Source organism: Oryx dammah, unplaced genomic scaffold (genome assembly GCF_014754425.2).
Source record: "Oryx dammah isolate SB20612 unplaced genomic scaffold, SCBI_Odam_1.1 HiC_scaffold_15, whole genome shotgun sequence".
NCBI lineage: Eukaryota > Metazoa > Chordata > Mammalia > Artiodactyla > Bovidae > Oryx > Oryx dammah.
The window spans coordinates 27,343,058-27,368,694 of NW_024070199.1; the positions used below are offsets into that span (position 1 = coordinate 27,343,058).

Sequence of the window (25,637 nt, forward strand, 5' to 3'; positions counted from 1 at the left end):
ATCTCCACCCCCCTGAACTCAAGTTGTCTGGAAGCCCCGCCTCGGTTGTCTGCGGAGGGGGACTTGACCTGGGTTGCGGGTGGTATTCCCGAGTTCCTGGGTGGGGGGAGGGGGCGGGGGTCGGCTGCGTTCTTCCGTCGGAGGGCACCTCTCGTTCTGAGGTTTTCTCCCGGCAGCCAGAGCCGGCTTAGACGTCTTAGAAAAGCCTCCAGCAGAGGGAGACACTCCGGCGGCTGCTCCGACTTGGAAGCGGCCGGGGCCGGGAGTGGGTGGGGGTGATGGTGGGGTGGGGAGAAAGGGGGAGTGGGGAGAGGGGAGGTGTGTGGAGGGGGGGGGCTCCGGGGGGCGGGTCCCTGTGCCGCTGACGTCCCGAGCAGTGCTGGGAAGTATAGGCTGTGTTGTCACGCCGGTGTCAGTCTGATGAAGATTGGCATCAGGTAAGCTGTCATTCATTTCCATGTCAGAGACGCTTTTGCAGGCGGCGGCGGCGCGGCGGCGGCGGCGGGTGCTGCTGCTGCGGGCGGCTGCCTCAGAGCGCGTGTGTTTTATTCCAGTCCCCAAGCCAGAGTATTATTCATTGCGACAGGGCAAGGAGGAGAGAGGGAGAGAGGGAGGCAGCAGGGAGGAGAGAGAGGGAGGCAGCAGGGAGGAGGGAGGCAGGGAGCAGCGAGGGACGGCGGGAGCGTGCAGAGGAGCTGGGGAAGCGCCGGGAGAGCGCGGAGCGAAGCAGCGCGAGCGGTGTTGAGGCCCGGGAAGGAGGCGGCCCGCCCGCGCCCGGGCCCGGCCAGCGCGCAGCCCCGCCGCCCCGCCGCCTCGCCCGGCTCGGGCCCGTGGCGGGGCGTGCATTGTCCACGGGTGCGAGGAGCGGGGCTGCGGACTCGGACCCCCGCGGGCCCAAGACACCGTAGCGGACGGGCGGGGAGCTGCGCGCTGGGTGCGCCGGGGACCCGAGTAGGGACTTGCGCGCGGGCCGGCGGAGCCCTGGTGCCGGCAGCTCCGGGCTGGGCGCTCCGCGGGCGAGGCTGAGATTGGCGGGCCGGCTCCAGGTTCGCTTTCTTTCTCCCGGCTTCGGGCCGGCGCTTCCTTGGCGCCAGCAGCTTGGAGCTGCCTTCGAGCGGCTGGAAGCCGGAGCAGCCCCAGACTCGGGCCGGGTGGCTGGAGTCCGGGAGCCGCGGCCGCGTCCTGCTCGGCCTGGGGAGCTGGGACGAGTGAGGGTTTGCAGGCGGATCCGTGGGGACAGCGGATCACGAGCTGTGGATCAGGGAAGCCGGGATCGCAGGGGCCAGGCTCGGGGACCCTAACGCGGGAGGAGCTGTAATTTGTAGCGTTACTAGCTTTCCGAGGATTGTTGGGAGTCTTTGGCGAGGTGTGGGGAGGCGTAGGGGCCCTCGGCGAGGTTCGGGAATTGGAAGCCCTCCTGGCTCAAGAACTAGGGCACGAGTTCGTAAGGGGGGGGGGGAGGGTCGGAAAGCGCTCAAAGAGAGAGAGCCGAGGGGGATGGGGCAGGGTCCCGAGTCTGCCGCGCAAAGTTTGCGTTTCTTTCGGGTGAGGCGTGCGGGGCTCTCCCGACTCCAGACCCAGAGGAAGAAACGAGCCACGCGGGCCGCCTTTTCCGGGGGCTCTCAGGGGAGAACCCGAGGTTCCGGCGCGGTGTGGAGACCAGGGGCTATGACTGGGAGTAGGGCGAGGGGTGGGTGGTGGTTGTGCATCAGCCCTGAATGAGGGCTGGGCTTCGGGGCGAGGTTAGAGTTCGGGTTTTTAGGATCCAAGCTGTTTTCAGAAGCCGGATCGAAGGGCCGCCGATCGAATCTGCACAGCGGTCAAAGCAGGGAGCCGGAAGGCTGGAGTTAGGGGCCTGGGCTTACATCTGAGGCTGGAATCGGAGGAAGTGGTGGCGTCTTTTAGGGTTTAGTCACGGGTTCACGGCTTTTTTTTGGCGGGGGGGTGGGGAGTTGAAACTATTGGAATTTGGGGAGGGTCGCGCCCGGGAGTCCCCACGCTCAGTGGGTTGATAAACGATTAGGTAGGCGATGAAAGTAGTTGATGGGAGCCATGGCCGGCGAGCCCCAAATTCGTGCCGCTTATCCCCGAAAGAGGATCTGGAGGAAAGGACTTCAGGAGCGCAGGACCAGGTCCTTGGAGAAAGATTCCGGGAAGCGGACAGTTCGAAGGGGTGTTCTGGGCGAAGCGACAGGGTAGCCCCGCAGGGCCGGGGATGGATAGGGACTTTGGCGGCTCGGCAGGCTCCGGAAGCCACTTGGAGTCTGCGGGTGCAGCGCGGCCGGGTGGGTGCGGTGGCCCGCAGGGGCCGCGGCCTGCGCGGGGGCCGTTAGCAGCGAGGCCTCTCTCCAGGCCCGGGAAGTCCGGGCTGCGGCGGAGGGCAGGGCAGGCTCGAACTCAAGCTCCCGGACCGGAGCCGCCAGCTGTTGACCCGCAGGTCTGCACTTCCCCCCGGCCTCGCCCGGAAGCCCACACGCCGGGCCGCCCATGTGACGATCCGCTTGAGAAAGGGGGGGAACTTGGGGTCCTCTGCCCTTAACCCTTTGCCCCAGTACTCTTCCAGCGTGCTGAAATGTTTTCCAACTAGGGGAAACCGAAAGCTTCGCATTGGAAGCAGATTTAGACTATCTCCAACTCTTCAAATTTAAGAAAACGATGGTGTCCAAACACAAGCTCTATTACGCAAAGTCCTGGTCCCTAGTCCGCCCGCGTGCCCTGCATTCTGGCCTTCCCGAGGCTTCAGGACCTTGGTGGGGAGAAGGTAGGGAGGGTCTCCTGTCTCTGATCGCGCACTCAAGCTGCACCCCGCTTGGCTCTGGCCTAGTTTGGGGGGGCCGGGGAGGAGTAAGAGAAGTCCCGACTAGGAACGGAGATTACCCCTTGGGCCACTAGAGAAGCAGAGTTGGGAATTGAACAGGAGAAAGATTTGAAATTTCTCCTTTGCTGTCTTAAACCCACTGTCCCCGCACTCTGCACACACCGCGCCCCTCGCCGGGGCAGCCGGAAGGCGCTTCCGAGACGCAGAAGGCGCGCGACCCACGAGTGGCCGCGGCGGCCCCGGGGCGCGGCGGCCGCCCGGCGGCGGAGCTCCGAGGCTGTTGTTTTGCAGGCTTGGAATTCAGGCGCCCTCTCTCCCGCGGAGAGCCCGAGGGCGGGAGGGAGCCGTGACCCCACGGAGACTCCCCGGTCACCGCCTCCCCCTTTGTGAGCGCGAAAAGCATGAAAGCCGAGAGAAAGGGATGCTGTTCAGAATAAGGGGCAGGGGGTTACCGGAGGGAGATGGGCCCGGCCACCGCTCACAGTAAAATGCCTCGTGCAAATTGCACTGAAGTGTACCCAACTTGAGACTAGCTGTTTTATGATCCTTTCTGCGAGTTTACAGCTCTCTGCTTTTAAGTCCATAGATTGCTTTAAGTTAATGAAAGTGCTGCTTTCAAAAAGGGCTTTTATTGTGCGGCCCTGGCAAGTCCAGCACCTCCCCTTTACTCTTCCAAAATGGGCCTGTTTAGAAAGAGGGAGCCTCCTGGAGTTTTCACATGGACAGAGCTTGGGGGGAGGACAGCGTATGACAATGAGGATTAATAAAAATCAATGTCCAAGTCATTCGGAAAGAGGAGTTCACTTCTTTTCCAGTCCAGCGCCATCTGTACATTCCTGTCTTGCCTTTTGGACTTGCACTGAGTCTGACTGCAAATGTGGCGGGGTGCCTCCCTCTGACACCTCCCTCTCCGCATTGCTTTATGTAGGCCTGACCCGGTTCAATTAAACTCAAACTGGATTTCAGGATTTCAACTGGCTGCCCATTCAAACTGCAACTAAAATATTTACTCGGGACTGGGGGAGGGGCTTTGCCTGGCATTCAGGGAGATAGATGTGTTAAAATGTCAGGGAGAATGGCTGGGAACCTTGAGAAGACACATGGAAGGCTGTTTTCCTGGGCTTTTTTCCTTTTCTCAATCTATTTGGCACAAAAGGTGAGATGACAAGGTTTTTGACTAGGTCCTAACACAGAAACTGCAGTGGGGCTGGCCTGTGGCTTTGACCGCATGTCATAACCATTTAAACTGTGGTTAGTTGTTCAAAGCCCAAAGCTTCTCCAAGCTGGGTTTCATTAACTCTACACCAGTTGCCTGGAAGTTCAGTAGCAATAAATTGTATAAACACATTTGAAGTAAGTTAGTGATGAAATAAGGAGAATTACTGTCTTGTGAGTGGAGAATCCTGAATTCATGGAGTTCTAGCTTAACTGGAAACATACCTCCTCTTCCTTGGCCTTGATGTTTATGGGTGTACCAGAGTGTGTGTTAAATTTCTTTCTGCTATGTCCATCTTCAACCTGGGGCTGTAACTCATTAGGGACCAAGGCATGCCTAGAAAGCAAAAAAGCTGGGTTTTAAAGGGCTCTCTATTAACCTGGTTTAGAAACCAAACCAAACCCATCAACCTGACTTCCTTACCCTGGGTAAATGCAATGTGCAACAGAAACAGCAGCAGAGCAGACCAAATTAGATTTTTAAATGTTAGCGGCTTAATAATACTGTGTTGTTAGCAATTGAATTTGTTTTTATTAAAGAAACAACCTATAAAATTTATAGGCTTCCAACATGTTGCAAGATTTCCTTGCTATTTATTTAGCCTCCTCCCCCTCTTCTGAAATTCTATCTCCAATTTCAAACTTTTTGTTCCCGATTTATTTAATTTGGAGCACATTTTCTAAATTAGTTCAAGGAAGGTGAGAAATGCAGTTATAAGTTTTTCTTTTTCCTGTGCCGTGTGGCACCAGGACAGCGATGCTATAAGATATATATAAATGTGTGATGCAATTGCCCGAGGTGCCGGCATGTGAAGCAGAGTGTCTGGATCAAACAAAGTGCCGATCAGTGTAGGCAGAGGATGAAAATGATGCCACGGAGGAAGTTACGTGGGGAATGAAATCATCACGAGCCACCATTAGCCTCGACTCTAGCCAACACACCATGCTTTATATGACACTTCAGATGAGATCCATGACTTATTGAAGATTGAATTAGGCTGAGAAGCTGAATTTTGGAGGAGGAGCTGCACTGGCTGGGCTCCGTCCAGGCTGCATGGCCAGGCTTGCTGCGATGAGGATCTGCTAATTTAATTAAAGCTAATACCTGGTGGGACTTCCCTGGTGGCTCAGTGGAAAAGAACCTGCCTGCTAATGTGGGAGATGGGGGTTTGATCCCTGGGTCTGAAAGATCCCCTGGAAGAGGAGATGGCAACCCACTTCAGTATTCTTGCCTGGAAAATTTCATGGACAGAGGAGCCTGGTGGACACAACTGTGCGACTGAAGAGCGCCAACAATACCTGGTGGGAAAGGGAGGAAGGAGATGCTGGAGGCTGGCAGGTCAGCGTGCCGGGTGGTGTTCAGGCTGAAGTTTGGGGCCCTGGCCGTTTTATACCCTGTAGCTGTCTGGCTTCATGACTAAAGTGGGTCAGCTAGCTAAGCTTCTAGGTCTTGGTTTCTTCATCTGCAAAGTGGAATGTCTCATACGAATTCTGCATTAGGCCCTGAGAAAGACTGCTGCCTAATCCCGCACTCTAAATAATAAAGGAAATTGGAAGGAGGAGACTTCTGAGAAGTAAAGTTGCTTTCTTCTTTGTTGCCCTACCGGGCCCCAGAGTCGGTCCCCACAACTCTCAGGAGTTCCCAGTTAGACTTGGGTAAAGGGACTAAACTCCTGCCTTTCTTATATCCTAGAATTTGAAATCCCTGCTGTGATTCCAAAATCCACCTGGACTTTTCCCGGAAAGGCAATTAACCCCGAGCTGGGGGAACCAGGGTACTTATTCCCAACAGTGCCACCTGGAGTAGCTTTCACCCATCAGATGAACACAGAATCTGACTGATCAGAAATGTTGCCTCTTTTCTTTATGTCATTGGGAAGAAGAGGGTGGGGTTGGGGGGTTGGGGGAGTGGGGGTGGGGAGCGGGGTGGGCGCTGGTCTGGAGCTAACCGCAGCTTGAACCTCGCTTAGCAGCCTCCACGCTGGCAGATCAAAGCAGATTCTGGGCCAGAAAGCCTGAGAAGTTACACCCGGCCCTTATACAAAAGTGCATATGCACTTGGAACCTCCTTCCGTTCCGGCGCCTGATTTTTCAAAGCTAGCCAGTGATACTGGAGACAGGCTGCAGTGGAATGCTTTGCCTTTAATTCTCCCTCATCCGGGGGTGGGGGGAGACTTCTTGGGGTAATTTTTTCCTCCACACATCCTTCTCCAGCGGTCACAGGCAGCATCTTGGTTTCCAGTCTGATGGGGGAAGAGCTGGGACATGCAGAATGAGGGTGGAGGGAGATGGAAGGCACTCCTTCCACCAGAGCTCTACTTTTCCTCGGTCCAGATCCCCCAGGAGGGAGGAAGAACCGGCCCTGGGCAGCTGGGGAAGAGCTTGCTGCCAGAGTGTTGTCTTGAGGGAGATCTGCTGTTTGGCTTGGATGTCTCACCGCCCCAGCCCTGCCCGCCTGGGTTTCTAATTACAAGAAGGACGGTTCTGCTAAGACCTATCTCACTAAAAACACATCCTAGTGTGTAATAAGAAACCCTAAACCAGGCAGGATATTTTAAAACTGAAGCAATGAAGATTAGATTAAGTTCTCCACCAAACAGCTCCGCTCTCATATTATTTTTGGCTGGAATGTGGAGAAAAGCCGCTAGCCCTAGGGCCAGGGCAGACTCCAGAGGGTTCGGATGGGGCTGGGGAGGGTGGCGTAACTGTTACTTTCTCAGTAGGAACGTGGCCAGTTTAAGTACAGCTCAGGCCAGGCAGAGGGGTGCCTGGTCGGGGGAGGAGGGAGACTGAGGATGGAGAGGAGACCCTACCCAAGGGGCCAGAGAGTGGCCCTGAGTCAGCAGGTCACAGGGCACTGAGAACCTTTTAACTCCCTCACATCATCCAGTCTTTTGTGTTCAGTTTATGCTCCTACCCGCCCCCCACTGCCCCATCCCAAGCCTAGTTAACCCAGCCATCTGCCACGTGGCCTTTGCAGGATCCTTAGTTTGTACAGGCTTTCCTGACTAAGAAGGTAAAGAATTCGCCTGCAGTGCAGGAGACCTGGGTTCGATCACTGGATCAGGAAGATCTCGAGGAGGGCATGGCAACCCACTCCAGTATTCTTGCCTGGAGAATTCCATGAACAGAGGAAGCTGGCTGGCGGGCTACAGTCCATGGGGTCCCAAAGAATGGAACGTGACCTTCACTTCAGTTTATTGGGTATTTTTCTGGATGGAGAGAGGAACAAGCAGTTGTGCAGACTTCCTGGTAATAGAGTAACCAGTAATGAGGCAGGAGAAGCCCTCACTCTGTCCTGACCAGGATGGACAGCAGGGGGTCCATTCAATCCTTTGTTCCTTCATTCAGCAAATACATAGAGTGGCTCCTCTGTGCCTGGTCTGGTCCTCAACGCAGCAGCAAAAACAAATGGAATGAACACATGTAACCATCAGGTCACTGCCCTTGAGTAGTTTGCTGCAACAAGTTCAGAGTACAGGTTAGCTTCAGAAAAAACCACATCAAAAGTCTAACTCTACTAGTTACTAATTGGGTGAATTTAGACAAGTTGCTATGGGTTTCCCAGGTGGCACTAGTGGTAAAGAACCTGCCTGGCAATGCAGGAGACATAAGAGGGTTGGATCCCTGGGTCGGGAAGATCCCCTGGAGGAGGGCATGGCAACCCTCTCCAGTATTCTTTCCTGGAGAATCCCGCGGACAGAGGAGCCTGGAGAGCGATAGTTCATAGGGTTGCAAAGAGTCGGGCACAACTGAAGCGACTTAACACGCACACACAGACAAGTTGCTAACATCTCTGATTCAGTTTCCCCACCTGTAAAGAGGGAAATAGGACATAGCTCGTAGGACTGTGGACAGAGGGTCTGTAAAGTGTGAGCACAGTGTCTGTCCCGCAGGATGGGCTCAGCTGCGTTTTCTGTCCAGCTTGTGGCTTATCCAGCCTCCCCTTTCCCTTGCCTCTCCTTCCCCAGGACGTGGCCTGGGCCTCCCACAGGTCATTGGCATAGCAACAAGTGCTGAACAAACAGCTGTGTGCTCCCATCTGCACACAGACTTCAGCAGGGGCTGTGGTAGAAATGGGGACACAGAGTGTGTCCCCAGGGACTGTGCAGTTCCAGGAAGGACAAAGTTGACCCACAAAGGACTGAGAGATGCGTGCGCATGCACTGAAGTGAAAAGAAAAAAAAAAGGTAGAAATCAATTGTTAATGACAGAGGCAAGAGGAGGATGGGAGGCTGCCAAGTGATGGGGGCTGAGTGGAGGTGAGCTCTCAGTTGGTCTGGAGTTGGAGAGGCAAAACGTGAGACTGTCCAGATCACGGTGCTCCAGTACTGTCCTGGTGATGGCTGGTGGTGGGGAGTGGGCAGACTGTACTAGGTTAAAAAGTCCAGCCTCCTCTGACCACGGCCGAAGGGCCAGAAGGGGCCACCACTGCCTCAGGCAAGCCTCCCAGGCCTCCCTGTTGGGGAACAGGCTGCTTTCACGCCTTAATCTTTCAATGCATAGAATTTAGGATTATGATTTAGTGCAGGGAGCCAACCAGCTAATTTCACTCCTGGCTGTGATGCGATTCTCTTACCTACCATCCCTGCATTCCCTAAGCCAGGAGAGCAGAGGCTAGGCCCACACCCGGCCCTCTCGGGGGCCATGAAGCTGCTTATGCCAGAGCAGCTGGGATGTGGAGAACAAGGATTCTGCTCCAGACTGGCCTCTGGCTTGCTGTTGACCTATAACATGTGACTGACCTTTGGATGTCAGTTACTTCAGCCTTCTAACCAGGAGCTGGAACTTGCTCTCAGGGGCCCTGTTCAGCCCAAAGTTCCATGATTCTGTTTCCTTCCATTGACTTGACTCACACAAAGTTGGTCATTGGAGCCGCTATTGGAACACCAAACCAACAAGTATCATGACGCGTAGCAGCCAAGGCACGGAGGGTGAGAGCTTGGCCCTGGGGTGTCCTTCTGTTGTAGGGTCTCCCAGGACAATGGGGAGTTGGCTTTGACTTGATCAATGGCCTTCCCAGGGTGAACGGGCAAGTCTAGCAGAAGGGGCGGGCTTCCCAGGTGGCACAGTGGTAAAGAACCCACCTGCCAGCACAGAAGACGCAAGAGACATGGGTTCGATCCTGGGTCGAGAAGATCTCCTGAAGGAAAAAACAGCAACCCACTCCAGCACTCTTGCCCGAGAAACCCCACGGACAGAGAAGCCTGGCGGGCTACAGTCCATGGGGTCGAAAGAGTTGGGCATGACAGCAACTGAACACAGAACACACAGAAAACGGTAGAGACAGCTCCATGAGGTGGCCTTTTGTCTGAAGACTCACCTGCCTCTTTTTAAAAAGCGCTATTTGCTTCTTTGGTTGAGGTGTGGTGTTGGGAAAAGGGTCACTGGCTTTGGAGTCATTCTGTGTTCTGACCCTGGATCTACTACAACTAAGCTATGTGTCCTTCGGCACATCACCGAACCTCTCTGAACCTCAGTTTTCTTAGCTAGATAGGCAGGATAGTAATAATACAGAGCACATAGGAGTGTTGTGTGAAAAAGGGAACTGCAACCCTGTCCAGTATTCTTGCCTGGAAAATCCCATGGACAAAGGAGCCTGGTGGGCTGCAGTCCTTGGGGTCGAGAAGAGTCAGACAGGATTAAGTGACTAACACAACAACAACAAGAAGAGTGTTGTGACTTTTCTAGAAGAAAGTATCCGTAAACATTCATGGTGAATATTAGGTTTTTCCCCCAATTAAAGAATTTTCTCATGCACTCTCTCGTTTGAGCCTTTCAACTTTGTGACGCTGTCTCACTTTACAAGGGAGAGGAACCTGGGCTCAGAGAGTGGCTGAAGTGACAGGTCCAGGAAGGGACGGCAGATGCCTCCGTCTGTCCTGGGGGACACAGGGTAATTAGGGTGGCCTGCATCCACCTATGATGACAAGGGCTCTTTCTTTAGCCTTCCGGAGACAGAACAAGTGCCGCTGAGCTCTGAGCTCCGAGTCCTGAGCTCCACCTTGTCCTTTCCCAAGAGTCTCTTCACAGGAGAGACACCTGAACCCAGCTCCCCGCTACCCAAACCTTTGTTTGGCAAACGCTGAGGGTACCTCCTGGCTGTTACGGAACCCCGGACTATCTGGGTTGACAGATTTAAGGACCGCCGGGGACGGCTCGGTACTGAGAACGAGCTCCTATCACCCTGAGGCCCTGGGCGCACACCTGGAGTCTCCATGGGCTGCTGTTGTTTCACTTACACAAAGCTTTCAGGAGGGCTGGGTTGCCCAGCACGGAGAGGGGGAGGTGGGTTTTGCGCAGGGAGGCGGGGTGGTGGCAAGGGCGGTGGGTGGCAAAGCTGCAACGCCATCACCCTGCCTACACCGGCCGCCCGGCTGGGAGGTGGCTCAGAGTGAGCCAGCTGATGCGATGTCCTGGGCTACACCTGTGGTCCTCTGGCTCTCCGTCCTGACAGACACCGTACACCCTGAGGCTGTAAGTGGCAGGACCTTTGTCCTGGCTGAGTCCAGGGTGATTCAGGGAGTCTAGATGGAGCAGGAGGAGTGAGCCCACCCCCAGAGGTCCCTCATGTGGTCCTCACTGCGCGGTCCCTTGTCTCTGAGTAGTCTCCATTCCCAGGCCTGTGCTGAGCCGGGGGCCCAGGGCTGTCCCCACCCTTTCTCAGGTGAGGCCCCGCTCTGTGCGGATTGTGAGTTCAACTCCAGGTCAGGGGCTGAGAGAAGCAGCCCAGAGAGATTCCACATGTGCACCCAGGGCCTCGTGGTGACAGGAGCTCGTTCTCAGTCCCGAGCCCTCCCTGGTGGTCCTTAAATCCGTCAGCGAGCCGCCTGTTTAGTGAAAGTCTGGCAATGTGCTGTGTGGTTCTCAGGGCCTCGCATGTTTGACCTTCGACATGCCTCTTAGCTTCTCTGGATCTTGGCGTCCTCATTTTATACAAGGAGGAGGTTAGATAAGATTGTCTTAGAGGCCCCTTCCGGATCTGCTATGCTGTGACTCTGGGGGCTGTCCACGCTGGAGTGTATGCTCCAGATGCCCAGGCGCCCTGGGTCCAGAGGAGGTGGTGGGCTCCAGGGGACATTCGGCCCAGTTGTGGTAGGACTGCCTGGCTCTGACTAAGCAAGGTGGGGGTGGGGAGAAGGAGATTTAAGGGCAGGCAGTCCCACTTATTTGGGTGCTGGGACTGGCAAGCTCCCACCGAGGGGCCCTTTCTGAGTCCTCCAGGCTCCAGGAGGACCAGGGGGATATTCATCAAGCAGGAGAGACCAGTGGTTAGGGAGCTAAAGTCTGATGCTCTCCTGTGGCCTGAGCAGAAGTGGTGGTTTTGCACTGCTGCCTTGATGGGAGCATGTCTCATGGCCCCATCTCCCTCCAGCCCTCTCTGGGAGGAGCTGGCTAGACACACAGTGGGGCGGCAGTCCCCCTGGGGCTCCTCACTCATTGTTAGTATGACCCGGAGGACAGCCAGAGAGCTTGGCGGGACTCCCCAGCTTTCCCTGGAGGCCGAAGGAAGGCATCCTGTTAGCAGCAAGGAGATGGGAGGATGCTACCACCTGTAGATGCCCAAATTGTTGGGAAAAGCCCTTTCCAAGCTGGACGTCTGGTCTCCTGGAATACTCTTCAGAGTCGTTTCCATTGGCTTTGGAAGGGAGAGAAGATGGAGAGTGCTCTGCACTCGTGGGCTGTGCTCTGGGTGGTGCAGTTAGCTGCTGGCAGGGGACTAGGGGAACATCCCCAGCTTTCTTTCTGCACAGAGTCCAGCTGCCACCTGTCCACAGTGGGGCTGGATTCTGCTGGGAGGGAGGAGACCAGCTGCCATAGCAAGCGTGAAGCCCATGGGAAGAAAAGGGCTCTTCTGAGTCCTGTGACTTTTGAGTAGCTGCACAAGTCCGCAGGAGAGTGGAGACCCTTTCACTACGTGCTGGGAGCACTCACTCACTATTTTATCTGGCCATCATCATAGACCCAGGAAAGAAAGTGAGGCTCAGCGTGCGTAAGAGAACTTGCCCAAGGTCACCCATCTGGTTTGGTGTCCCTCTGGATCAGTGGTCTTCCCAGCCCAGCTTGCTGCCTGCTCTAGGGAGATGCGTGTTTGGGGGTAAGTTGCTATGAATGGCTTGCTAACTTTTTCCTTCTTCTCCCTCCCAGCCCAGACCTTGTGCTCTAGCTCATAGCAAGCTCAGTGTAAGATACAGGGCTTTGACTGGGTAGGTCACAGGTGATGAGATTGTGGTGTGACACGGAGCACGACTGAGGCAGACTGATGCCACCGGAGCCAGAGCCTTGGGTTTGAGCTGAGACTCAGCTGTATGCTTAGTGCGTGGCCTTAAAAGCTGGCCCCACCATCCTCCTCAATAAAATGGTGGTGATAACGCCTACTGGCCAGGACCACGTGAGCTAGCGGATGAGGATGTGTTGGCACATTACATAAACATAAACAAAAGTGCCTGCACTGTGCTTCACACGTAACACGTGGGGGAGGAATCGGTTGGCACAGACTATGTTTCTTAATAGTTTAGGGTTGAGCACACACACGCACACACGCACATAGACACACACCCCACCTTGTACTCACTCAGAGAGTGATGACAACCTTGTTTAAGTGATTGAAAGCTGGCAGCGTGGCCTGTCACAATGGCCGCACAGCTGGGGCGTGAATGGTGGTTTTCTAGATTCCCTCATAGAGTCAGCAAACCGGAACTGCAAGCCTACTATGTGCCAGTGGTTGTCGCCACCTACGTTTTCCCGTTTGGTCCAGTGAGGGGCCATCTCGGGCCTGGTATGGGGGGGTTGGCTTCTGCTGGCCCCGTCAGTCTGCCCCAGGCCACAGGCTCCTCCCTGTAGTAACATCTATTCTACAGATTTTTACTGAGCACCTTGTGCGTGTCGGACCTGGCGGAGGTGCCGGGGAGACTGTGAGCTAGGCAGACAGGCGCCCTGCCCATGGAGCTCACAGTCTTCTGGGGAGATGAGCATTTGCGTTCTGTGAGTGATTAGTGAAACCACGATAAGAGGCGTGGAGGAGAAGTCCAGAAAGTGATGAGCACATAGCTGGGGGCTGTGCGCTCCTCTGGGGGTCTGGAGGGCATCCTGGGGACATGAGCTTCAGGCTGAGGTTTGAGGGGAGCCGGTGAGGATTCTAGTCACCTTGGGCTGGCTTTGCCTGACCTCGTGGTCACTTGAGGCCTTTCCTGAAGAGAGAGACTAGGCCAACCCCTCATCCCGGGGGGCTCCTTTTCCATCCCAGGCAAGGGCAGAACAAGGTGAGAGAAAGCCAGTGGGTGCCAGAAACAGCCTGCCAGGGATTTTGCGCTCACCTGAGTTACCTTTCTGGGCGGCTTCCCAGAGCAGAGCTGATGCTGTTCCCACAGAGCCCCTCCCCCTAACCCATCCTTCCGCACTCCTCCAGGGCACAGCCTCCAGGGGAGCCTTTAAGCCATGCAGGCCTCCCTTGCCCATTCTTTCCCGGCTGGGGCCCTGCTTGTATCCGGGGGTGCCTGGTGATGTTGCCTGGTGATGTTCATGTTCATGTCTCACCTGAGTCTGATTTCTGGAAAGCCTTAAGGGCAGCAGCTGTGAGCTGGGGAGGAAGGCTCACCCTTCTTTCTTGGTACCATTGGGAGGACTGTATTCATCACAGATCTGGCCCTTCCCCCTAGACGGGATGAAGTCAACCTCTTGAGTTGTTTCCTTGGTGAAGCTGGAAACACTGGGAACAATAGATGAATATTTTGTAGTCTGGTCCTTTGGAGGGGGCAATGGAGAGGCAGGAGTGTGTAGCCAGAGAGAGACTGATGGGTTTAAGTCACTAGGGCTGTAAATGCAAAGTTAAACAGATGTTTAAAAAAAAAAAAAAAAAAAGGATGCTTGCAAAGGAATAGCTGGTGGTACAGAATGGACCTTTGCCCGAGGCATCCGCATCCTCCGGGGTTGGCAAAGTGTATCTGCCTTGGGGTTGGAGAGGTAGGGCCTCACTAATGCCACAGGCTGGATGTGTGATCTTGGGCAATTTCCTAAACCTCTGAGCCTGAGTGTCTTCCCTTTTGTGAAATGGGAAGAACAAAGACTCTTTGCAGAGGTTTGATGAGCCTGGTCTAGTCCCTGGTTGCTTGCTTCCTTAGTTGTTTCAGTTGTGTCCAACTCTTTGAGATCCTAAGGACCATAGCCCACCAGGCTTCTCTGTCCATGGGATTTTCTAGACAAGAATGCTGGAGTGGGTTGCCATGCCCTCCTCCAGGGGATCTTCCTGACCCAGAGATCAAGCTCGTCTCCTAGGTCTCACAAGTGGATTCTTCACTAGGGAAGCCCCTAGTCCCTGGCACAGGGTCCAAAGATGTGTGGGTTCCTTTCCTGCGTGTCCTTCTCTCTCCCCACAGTGCTGGACACAAAGTTCCCCTTCAGGAGTCAGGAAGGCGTGGGTGCAGGGAGGTATGGGCCTCTCTGGGGAGCCCAGCTGGAATGGCTGTCCCAGGACTGCAGGCTGGAGGCATGGATGTCAGAGCTGGCGAGTCTTCTCCAAAGGCTGGGCACAGTGTTCTGGGTCTCCCGCAATAATCAGAACAGCCTAAGTGGCCTTGGGAGGGCTGCAGAGCAGAGATTCTCTGAAACAGGGAGTTGGGAGGGTAGGAGGGAGGAAATGAACACTTGTGAAGAGTCTGCTCTGTGCTTGCCCTTGAGCTAGGTGCTTTAGCACCCATTGTGTGAATTTATAAATTTAGAAGCATAAAATTTTAAAGTCTCGGAAATCTCAGAACTGGAAAGGACATGAAGACATCTATTCAGCCTTTGTATTTTATATATGGAGAAACGAGGCTCAGAGAGGGCAGTAATTTGCCTAAGGTCACATAGGAAACTGGTGGCAGAGCTAGGTTAGAAACTGCCCAGGCCAGGACAGTTGGGGCAGAGCAGAAAGAGCACAGATTTTGGAATTAGACAGTCTAAGTCTGACTGCAAACATGCTAGAGAAACTTACTTCCTAAACCTCAGTTTGCTCAGCTGTAAGATGGGATAGTAATTCTCGACTCAAGTGGTGGCCATGAAATAGAAATGAGATTACCTGGGTAAAGTGCCTGATATAAGGAGACTCTGTGGGCTTGAATCCTTTCCCCTCTCAGCCCTGCTCCCTCCCGCTTGGCTCAGGGCTCTGACCACACCCACAGGGCCTCCAAAGAGCCTTGAGCTGGTCCAGCTTTGTGCCCCCTAGGGTGCCAATAAACAGGAGGCCTGGGGCACTCATTCATTTCCTCATTCAGTTATTCAAGTACTTACTAGGAATCTCATGGCATTATCTTGGTGCCTGGGCTTTATTGTTGCTGTTGTTCAGTTGCTAAGTCATGTCCAGCAATTTGTGACCCTATGGACTGCAGTGCCCCAGGCTCCCCTGTCCTTCACTATCTCCCGGAATTTGCTCAGATTCATGTCCATTGAGTCAGTGATGCCATCTAACCATCTTATCCTGCTGCTCCCTTCTCTTTTTGCCCTCAATCTTTCCCAGCATCAGGGTCTTTTCCAGTGAGTCAGCTCTTTACATCAAGTGGCTAAAGTATTGGAGTTTCAGCTTCAGCATCAATCCTTCCAGTAAATATTCAGGGTTGATTTCCTTTAGGATTGACTGGTTTGATCTGCTTGCAGTCCAAGGGCTAGAAAGGAGCAAAAACAGATGTAGCCTCTAGCCTGGCAGAGTTTTCAGTGGATGGAGAGAAGCATTAATTAAAAAAAAAATCATACAAATAAATTCGAAACAACACATGTAATAGGAGCTTTGAAGGGAAAAATGTGGAACTATGAGAGCATTTAAACAGGAGATCTTATTTAGAGAAAGCAGGGAAGAGTCTCCAAGGAAGAGAAGTTTGAGCTGAGATCTGAAGGGAGAGGAGGACATGAGTGAATAAAGATGGAAGCAGAGTAGGGTTTAATCCTTCGGCCGGGAAGTTCCCCTGGAGGAGGGCATGGCAACCCACTCCAGTATTCTTGCCTGGAAAATCCCACAGACAGAGGGGCCTGGTGGGCTACAGTCCCTGGTGTCCTGATGAGTCGGATACAACTGAAGCAACTGTGCACACATGCAAGTATTCCAGGGTGTGTGCATGGGGGAAGCAGTAGGTGTGAAGGCCCTGGGGAGAGAGGAAGGGACTGATGGATGGCCAGGGGGCCAGGGCGGAGAACCATGTCAGGAGGGACAACTTGGAAGAGCTTGGAAGCGCGCACAAGGAGTCTGATCTGGACCAGGCAACACGTTTGGATGAGGCAGGAGGACCGAGGCTGTGATTCTAAAGTGGAGACCAGGCTAAAGCTTGGCTAAAGGGACTTCCCTGCTAGTCCAGCAGTGAAGAATCCACCTGCCAATGCAGGGGACACGAGTTCGATCCCTGGTCCGGGAAGATTCCACCTGCCCAGGGGCAACTAAGGACACGCACCACAGTGACTGAAGCCTGCGTGCCTAGAGCCTGTGCTCCGAAACAAAGGGAACCACCGCCCCGAGAAGCCGGCACACTGCAACCAGAGAGGAGTCCCTGCTCACCGCAGCTGGAGAAAAGGCCGAGTGCAGCACCCAACGCCTCGCGCAGCCAGAAATAATAAATAAAGAAATAAAAAAATTTAAAAACGTTGGCTATAGGCCTGGAGACAGAAACAGAAATGAAAGTAATAATAATAAAAATCATAAATAGATTGCAGGTCCTTGGTGGAGAGGAGGGAGGTAGAAGTGAAAAATGAGCAAATCCATCATATAAGTGAACGTTGTCAAATTCATTTATGTCAAAGCCTTAATGATTTGGATTCATCATTGAATAAAAGCCAAAGCCCTCGCAGTGGCTGAATCCCCGCCTCCCCAGTCCGGTTCCTCTTACTGTCTTCCTTTTTTTCTGCTCCAGTCAGCCAGACCTTTCCCACCCAGATTTCCTTGTGGAACCCAGAGGGGTCAGGCGTGCTCCTCCCTTGGGGTTTTTACACTGGCTGTTCTCTCTGCCTGGAGCTCTCTTTCCCTGACCTTTGTTTGACTCGCTTCTTTGATCTAGGCAGAGCTGAGGGCAAGACTCTCAGGATTCAGGATTCTTAAATGTTTGGGGGAATTTCTGAGAAGATCCTCTAAGTCGTGAGTCCCCAACCTCCAGGATCTAGTGCCTGGCGATCTGAGGTGGAACTGATGTAATAATAATAGAAATAAAGTGCACCACGAATGTATTGAGCTCAAATCATCCTGAAAACACCCCCTCCGACTCCTGGTTTGTGGAAAAATTGTTTTCCATGAAACTGATCCTTGGTGCCAGAAAGGTTGGGGACTGTTGCTCTAAATGGTCTATGAGGTTGTGGCTGTTCTGTGTGTGAAGTGTGCCAATAATCTCCCAACGATGATGAGCATTTGTTTCTCAAGACCTGGGTCCAGTCAGCTTCTGGTATTGAGCACTCTGCTCTTCTGCCCGCCCCCTCAAGCCCCAGCTCCACCCAGACTGGCCACTCTTGGTCTTAGGCTGGAGCTGGAACACACAGAGAAGATATCTTTACCCTGGTGCCTGGGCCTTTGGGGGCTGCGCTGCGGGGACAGGCCTCAAGCTGTGCTCCTGCTCAGAGTGGGAGCCATCAATGTTTTCCTTCAGCTGTTGTTTGCGTTCTGAAAATGCATTTGTTTTGTTTTGGGGCCACAGGGCACAGGAAAGCCTCAGTCACTGGGGGCCAACCATCTCGGTTTGCCGGGGACCATACTGGTTTAGTGCTTTGGTGCTGAAGGCCCCAGTTTCAGGCGGAGCTCTGGGTCCCGGGCGCTGGGGTGGTTGGTAACCTTGTGAGTCAGTTCAGACAGACTCATGCAGCCACTAAAAGCTGTCCCCTTGCTCCCTCCATCCGGCTTCTGAATCTCTCAACAATAACAAAAGTCCCCGGAGGGCCTAACAGAAAGATGAAAGCTTTTGGCTAGAGATAGTGGTTTAGTCGCTAAGTCCTGTCCAACTCTTGAGACCCCCATGGACAGAGGAGCCTGGCAGGCTACAGTCCATGGGATTCTCCAGGCAAGAATGCTGGAGTGGCTTGTCATTTCCTTCTCCAGAGTTCAAATCCCAGGTCTGCTGTGGACCATCAGCTTGATTATCATATAACCCTGCGTTTCAGGGTCCTCTTTTGTAAACATGGGAACTGTAATAGTTCCTCGATGGTGCTGGGTGGGGACTCAGATGGCTTGATGTGTATATAACTCCTGGCACATGAAAGGTATTTCTGTCACAGTCTAGGTCATCCATCCTGTTGCATTTATTCCCAATGTTGGCTATCGGATGGGAGAAATCACCACTTCCTTTATCTCAGAGAGGCTGGCCTAGGCACCCCCAGCGCCATGCACAGAGGGTTCTTAAATGGGCTGGGAGTCATCTAGTCAAGGGACTCAGGGCATGATGGCTGCCGCATGTGACAAGTATGTTTTCTGACCGTGGGTCCCCTGCTTTGTGGATTATTGGAGACACACCTTAAATTCATGGCCAGCTACCCCCTGCCACCTCTCTCTGATGGAGGGTGAACTGTGCTCATGGGACAGGAACTCTTTTTTTTTTTTATGAAATTGTTTTACATTGACCTTAAAAAAAAAAAAAGAAATTTATTACTTATTTATTTGGCTGCACTGGGGACTTCCTCGATGGCTCAGCAGGTAAAGAATCTGCCAGCAATGCAGGAGACACAGGAGATGTGAGTTCAATCCCTGGGTTGGGAAGATTCCCTGGAGGAGGGCATGCCAACACACTCCAGTATTCTTGCCTGGAGAATTCCATGGACAGAAGAGCCAGGCGGGACACAGTCCATGCGGTCACAAAGAGTTAGACATGACTAAGCACATGGCACATAGATCTTCACTGCAGCATATGGGATTTAGTTCTCTGACCTGGCATCGAACCCAGGCCCCCAGGATTGGGAGCAGAGTCTTAACCACTGGACCACCAGGGAAGTCCCTACATTGCTTATTTCAATGGCCAAATGAAACAAAGGAGATAAACACGATTTCTAAGGCATTCTAAAAGTCACAAAAAGAGATGATTGTTTTCAGATCAACTCTTTTCCTGGATTTCCACTCTAACATTGACTTTGACGAGCCGGGGGCATCAGCAGATTGCACTCCCTCGATGAATGGAGTATTCTTGAAGGGCCAGTCTGGGCAGGGGACGGACTCATGCAGAGGAGAGAAGACCAATGGGCTGTTACTCGGAGCTGAACATGCTCTATTTCCTGTGAGGTTTTCCTCTGTTGCCCGTGGCCCCTCCATTTGGCTCAAATCCATTTTCAATTTGTTTAGCACCCACCGTGCGCCAGCCACCAGGGAGGAAAACAAAGATGATGAGCTTTGGCCTCTACGTGAAGGAGATTACAGTTTGAGTGGAGAGAGAAGTGTGAAAACATGGAAAATTAAATTATTTTGGAGGAGTTACATAGCAATACACGAGGGTGGATCATCAGAAGAGACGTTCCAGGACAGAGAGGATTCCTTACCGAACAAGGGATATAGAGAAGAGCGTCTCAGAGGAAGGAGATGCAGAGGGCTGCAGGACCCAGAGGCCTGATGGAAGAGAGGGGGTGGGGTACCAAACCCCTGATATGTGTGATGTTGGAGCAGGCTTGGGATGCAGGTGTGACTTCCTCGATTTTTTTTGTTTGTTTATTTTTTCCAGTATTTAAACTCTTTATTGTGTACTGGAATATCGCTGATTAACAATGTTGTAATAGTTTCAGGTGCACAGCAAAGGAACTCAGCCATACATATACATGTAGCGACTCTCCCCCAAACTCCCCTCCCATCCAGGCTGCCGCATAACAATAAGCAGAGATCCATGTGCTCTACAGTAGATCTCTGTTGGTTATCCATTTTAAATATAGCAGTGTGTACATGTCCATCCCCAATTCCCAAATTATCCCTTGCCTCCATCCCCGCCCCACCCCCCGACAACCATAAGTTCGTTCTCTAAGTCTGTGAGTAACTGATTCTATCTATACATATGGCAAAGGCCAAGCCACCCAGCTGATAACTTGGGCGCAGAACCCAGGCCTATCTTCATCTCAACTCTTCCAAGAGCAAGCCTGTCTCCCATGAACTAGGCCTTGAAATTTGGGAAGGATTGACTAGTCAGGGAAAGGAGAGCCGTAAGCAAGGGTGTGAGTGAAGAAAGACCCTACTGTGTGTTGGGGTGTTAGCCAGCCGGCCTGGAGGGGGAAAAGTCAGCCTTCTCCTGGGGAGTAGCACCCCCAGTCTACTGTGGGGTAGACACTTGAGCCTCCAGAATTTTGCACATGCTGACTGCTGTTCTCCCCAGGACCTTTCCTCTCCACACTCAGGAGCACTCAATGTCTTTCTCTTGGCCTTGAGTCAAAGGCTGGCTAGGCTAGCATCCTCCAAGAAGACCCAGTAAATCCCTGGTGGTAACAGTAATAACAACACCATCTCACCTGTATAATGCATTTCTATCTACACAGTCCTTTCATTTGAGATCTGAAACAAACCACGAAGAAAGACGTCCTGATGACTGAACACAGGCCAGGGCTCCAGGCAGATTACTCACTGTTTATTGCTGTGTGTGCAGCACATCAGAGGTGCTCAGCAAACATTTATTGGGTCTCACTCCATTTGTGTGTACCAGATTCCAGCCCCTCTGTGGAAAGCAAGCAGCATTTCTGTCCTTCTCTCCTAGAGTTTGTTTGGTGTTCTCTGTGCCCAGTGGCCCCATGTCTCAGCCAAGTAGAAGCTGTTGCAAAGCCCACATACATTTATAACTATTGACTTCAAGGTTGAAAAAAATCTGAGTTTTTCTCTTTGGTTAGGGTCTCTGTTCAATTTAGTTTCACATAAATTAAATAATGACATTTTTATCCTTGTCCTTTTTTTTTGAGTAAAACATATAAATTTGCCATTTTAACTATTTTAAGTGTATAATCCAGTGATGTTAACCACATTCACAATGTTGTACAAACGTCATCATATCTATCGTCAAAACTTTTTCACCACTCCAGACAGAAACTCTGTACTCATTAAGCAATAACTCCTATTCCACCCTTCATTCTGCCCTTGGTAAACTCTAATCATTTTCTGTTTCTATGAATTTATCTATTCTAGCTATTTTATATAAGTGGATCATAGTATATTTGTCCTTTTGTGACTGGCTATTTCAACATTCGTCTGTGTTGTAGCATATAGAAGAATTTAATTCATTTTCATGACTGACCAATGTTCTACTGTGTATATATGTACCATATTTTGTTTAATCCACTCATCTGTTGATGGACACTTGGGTTGTTTCTGCTTTTTAGCTATTGTGACTAATGCTGAAACTATCTGAGTCTCTATTTTGAGTTCTTTTGGGTATGTACCTAGGAATGGAATTTCTGGGTCATATAGTAATTTGGGCTTCCCTGGTGGCTCAAATGGTAAAGAATTTGCCTGCAGTGCAAGAGATCCAGGTTCAATCCTTGGTTTGGGAAGATCCCCTGGAGAAAGGAATGGCTACCCACTCCAGAATTCTTGGCTAGAGAATTCCCTGGACAGACGAGCTTGTTCATGGGGTCGCAGAGTCAGGCATGACTGAGTGACTGACACGCACATAGTAATTCTACATTTAGCTTTTCGAGGAACTGCCAAGCTGTTTTTCACAGTGACTACACCATCCCACTAGGAAAACTCCAGGGTCCCGATTTCTCTAAATCCTCACTAACCCTTGTTATTTTCTGCTTTTATTGTTGTTGTTTATAGTCATTCTATTAGCTTTGAAGTGGTATCTCATTGTGGTTTTGATTTGCATTTCCCTAATGACTAATGGTGAGGCATATTTTCATGTACTTATTGGCCAATTTTTTTTATTAAAAATTTTTTTTCTTATTGGCTGTTTATTTCTCTCCTTTGGAGAAATTTCTATTCAAGTGCTTCACTCATTTTAAAAATGGATTTTCCTCTTGCTGTTGAGTTGTGGGAGTTCTTTATGTATTCTGAATACCAGTCTCACCTGACACGTACCTTGCAAAGATTTTATAGGTTGTCTTTTCACTTCCTTGATATTGTCCTTTAATGAACAAGCTTTTATTTTAATGAAGTTCAATGTATATATTTTTATTTTGTTACTTATACTTTGGGTGATGTATTCTAATCATTGCCAAATCTGAGATCATATGGAATTATCCCTGTATTTTTTTTTAAGAGTTTTATGGTTTTAGCTCTAATTTTAGGTGTTTGATCCATTTTGAGTTAGTTGTTTGTATGGCATGAGGTAAGGTCTAAAGCTTCATTCTTTTGCATGTGGAGATCTAGTTGTCCCAGCACTATTTATTGAAGAGACTATTCTTTCCCCCAGTTGAGTGGCCTTGGTACCCCGTGTATACTCAGCAGCTCAGTTGTGTCTGACTCTTTTGCAACCCCATGGACTGTAGCCTACCAGCCTCCTCTGTCCATGGAATTTTCCAGGCAAGAATACTGGAGTGAGTTGCCAGAATCAATTAACCATTAATGTATAGGGTTATTTCTGGACTCTTGATTCAACTCTGTTTAGACTACTGTAGCTTTGTGGTAAAATCTGAAGTTGGGAAGTTTTCCAACTTTGCTCTTTTTTTTCCCCTAGGATTGTTCTTTATGTTCAGGGCTTCTTGTGATTCCACGTGAATTTGAGAATCAGTATTTCTTTCCATGGAAAAACCTGTTGGAATTTTGATAGAGACTGTGTTGAATCTGTAGATTTCTTTGAGTGATTTTGACATCTTAGCAATTGTAAGTCTTCCTATCCATAAATGTGGAATGTCTTTCCATTTATTTGGGCCTTCTTTAGTTTTTTTCAGCAATGTTTTTTTCAGGTTTCTGGGTAAAAGTCTTTCACTTTCTTTGCTACATATGTTCCTGGGTATTTTATTCTTTTAGATGCTATTATAAATAGAATTGCTTTCTTAATGTCCTTTTCGGATTGCTCATTGTTCGTATATAGAAACACAACTGATCTTTGCGTGTGATCTTGTTCCCTACAACTTTGCTGAATCTATTAGTTCTAGTAGCTTTCCTGTGGATTCTTCATGATTGTGTATATGTAGGTTCATGTCATCTATGTATAAAAATTTTTATTTCTTCCTTTTGAATGCCCATCCCTGGTGGCTCAGATGGTAAGGTATCTGCTTGCAATGCAAGAGACCTGGGTTTGATCCCTGGGACGGGAAAATCCCCTGGAAAAGGGAATGGCTACTCATTCTAGGATTATTGCCTGGGAAATCCCATTGACAGAGGAGCCTGGCAGGCTATAGTCCATGGGATCACAAAAAGTCAGACATGACTGAATGACTAACAAATTCACTAGCTCTTTTTTTTTTTTTTTTAACCTAATTTATCTGGCTAAACTTCTAATAAATGTTGAATAGTAGTGGTAAAAGTGGGCATCTTGTCTTATTCCTGATCTCAGGGGGAAAGTCTTTCATCATCGAGTATGATGTTAGCTGTCCACTGCCCTTCTGACCATGGACCACTCCTAGGGCCCTGAGCCAGGTGGGAATGAGGGATATTATCTGCTTTATTACTGAATAAATGTGTGCTAGTCTTTTGGGGCTGCTATAGCAAATTACTGTATACTCAATAGCTTATAAACAATATAAATTTATTTCTCACAGTTATGGAGCTGGGAGAACCAAGATCAGATTTGGCGTCTATGGAGGGCTTACTTCCTGATTCATAGATGTCCATCTTCATGCTGTGACCTTACATGCAGAATGGGCAGGGAAACTCCCTGGGGTCTCTTTTATAAGGACACTATTTCCATTCATGAAGGCCTCACCTTCACAACCTAATCACTTTCTCAAAGGTCTCACTTTCTAATACCGTCATATTAAGGAATTGGGATTTCCTCACGTGAATTTTGGGAGCACATTTTCAGTGTATAGCAGAGAATCATATCTGGAGCCTGTTCAAAGACAATACCCACTAATTCAAAAATATTAATTTTATGGCAACACCAATCACACTAATAAAATGTTAGGTGAACTAACACCCCCCCGCCGACCAATTGTTAAGTTCCTGCTATGTTGCTGGCACTTTCATTACATCAGTTGATCCTATGATAGCCCATGGAAGCAGGTTTTTTTATTATTACCTCCCCCATTTTAGAGGTGAGGAAAGGAAGGCTACAGGGCAAGGTGATTTCTACAGCACGCGGATATTCAAAAGAAGTCAGGTGTGTATGAGGACTTTCCTGATTTGTAAATTGACTTCTTTTCTGTCCAGTAATTTTCAAGGGGAGAGAGTGATAACTGCCTTTCTTTGCAGGGTGTTTCAGAACCTCCCTGGGGGTGGAGGGAAGGAAGGCGTTCTTAAAGACACTGCCACCCCTCAGCCCATCCTGACTGATCACTCATTCAGGGGTGGTCTGACCCCAGTAGGGAATCATTGCTGCAAGGATTCACCATGACTACAGAGCTTGCTGCACACTGCATAGGCGAGCAGTGGAAAGAGTGTCGAGGGCCACTGCAAACCACAGCATCCTTTTTCTTTCACATTATCGATGTCACCAGATCAGCTAGAGAGACTTGGGGACTTGATTCCATCAGGCGATTCCAAGGGGGAAAACTTTCTGAGAGATTAGGAGCACCATAGTTGGAGTTCAGGGAGAAGTGCTGGGCCAGGCAACTTTGTCCTACCCCAAACCCTGCGTTGTTAACTCAGGAGTAATCAACACTCTTAGGGAGATTAGCTTTATCGCGAAACTGCAGCCACAGGTACTTGGATAATTCATAGCCAATGGTTAGTTTCTGCCTCAAATTTCTGGGTCACTGGAGCTCTGTAAGATCCTATTCTGGACGATGATACAAGACCCAGTTGGTGGACTTGTGTGTCTTCCATAGAAAAAGGGTGGACATGATCCTGGAATAGAGAATCCTGACTGTGGGAAGAGGATGGTGGGAGGTAGCCTGTAGAAAAGTCTTAGGTTTTCTGAGTCCTCACACAAAAGTCCTTGTCAGCCCAGGACAGGGGAAGACTACATGTTTGCTCTCTTGATCTTGAGGTGATTGAATTTCCTTTTCTTTTCCTTTTTTTTTTCCCCTCATTTTCTGCATTTTAGTTGGAAGGGGGACCTGGTGAATTTACTTCCCTGCTCCCTCTGTCCTGCTTGGAGCCAGATTTACTGAGTCTCCTGCCAGCGCTGGCCATTTCGATGCCCCATTTATGTTTTCAGCAACATTAGAATCATCAGTTTCATGAGACATCCCTGGGCTGCAGATGGCTACAAGAACAAGCCCACCAAGAGGCACAGCTACTGAAATTCTAAAAACATGCATACGAACAAACAAAGCTGAGGGGAGAGGGGTAACCTTGCCTCCTATTTCCCCAACAACCGGTCCTCTTTAGATTAAATTCAGAAGGTCTTTATTGTCTCAATTCAATTTAGCAAATACCGGTGTGATAACGCAGGTTAGAGGCAGCTCTTGTCTTTATAGAATTAAAAATCTGCTCGGACACTCAATTTCGACAAACTGCTCTCATCACTTACTTCTCTGTTGCTCTGTGCTACCATCCTCCCACCTGTCCCTGTCAACTCCATGCATTTCCTTGCTTGCAGGCTTGAAACCTTGGAGTCCATCTCTCCTCTACCCCCTGCTTCATTCTCTGGTTTGTCCAGGA

General features: G+C 50.7%; 1 protein-coding gene across 1 annotated transcript in view; it reads left to right on the forward strand.

Moving 5' to 3' along the window:
• The first annotated feature begins 336 nt into the window (after positions 1–336).
• PKNOX2 (PBX/knotted 1 homeobox 2) overlaps positions 337–25,637 on the forward strand; it is a 292,022-nt gene continuing 266,721 nt past the window's right edge. The window contains exon 1 of the mRNA XM_040255805.1: positions 337–437. The gene's annotated coding sequence lies outside the window, so the exon portion shown is untranslated. The remainder of the gene's footprint in view (positions 438–25,637) is intronic.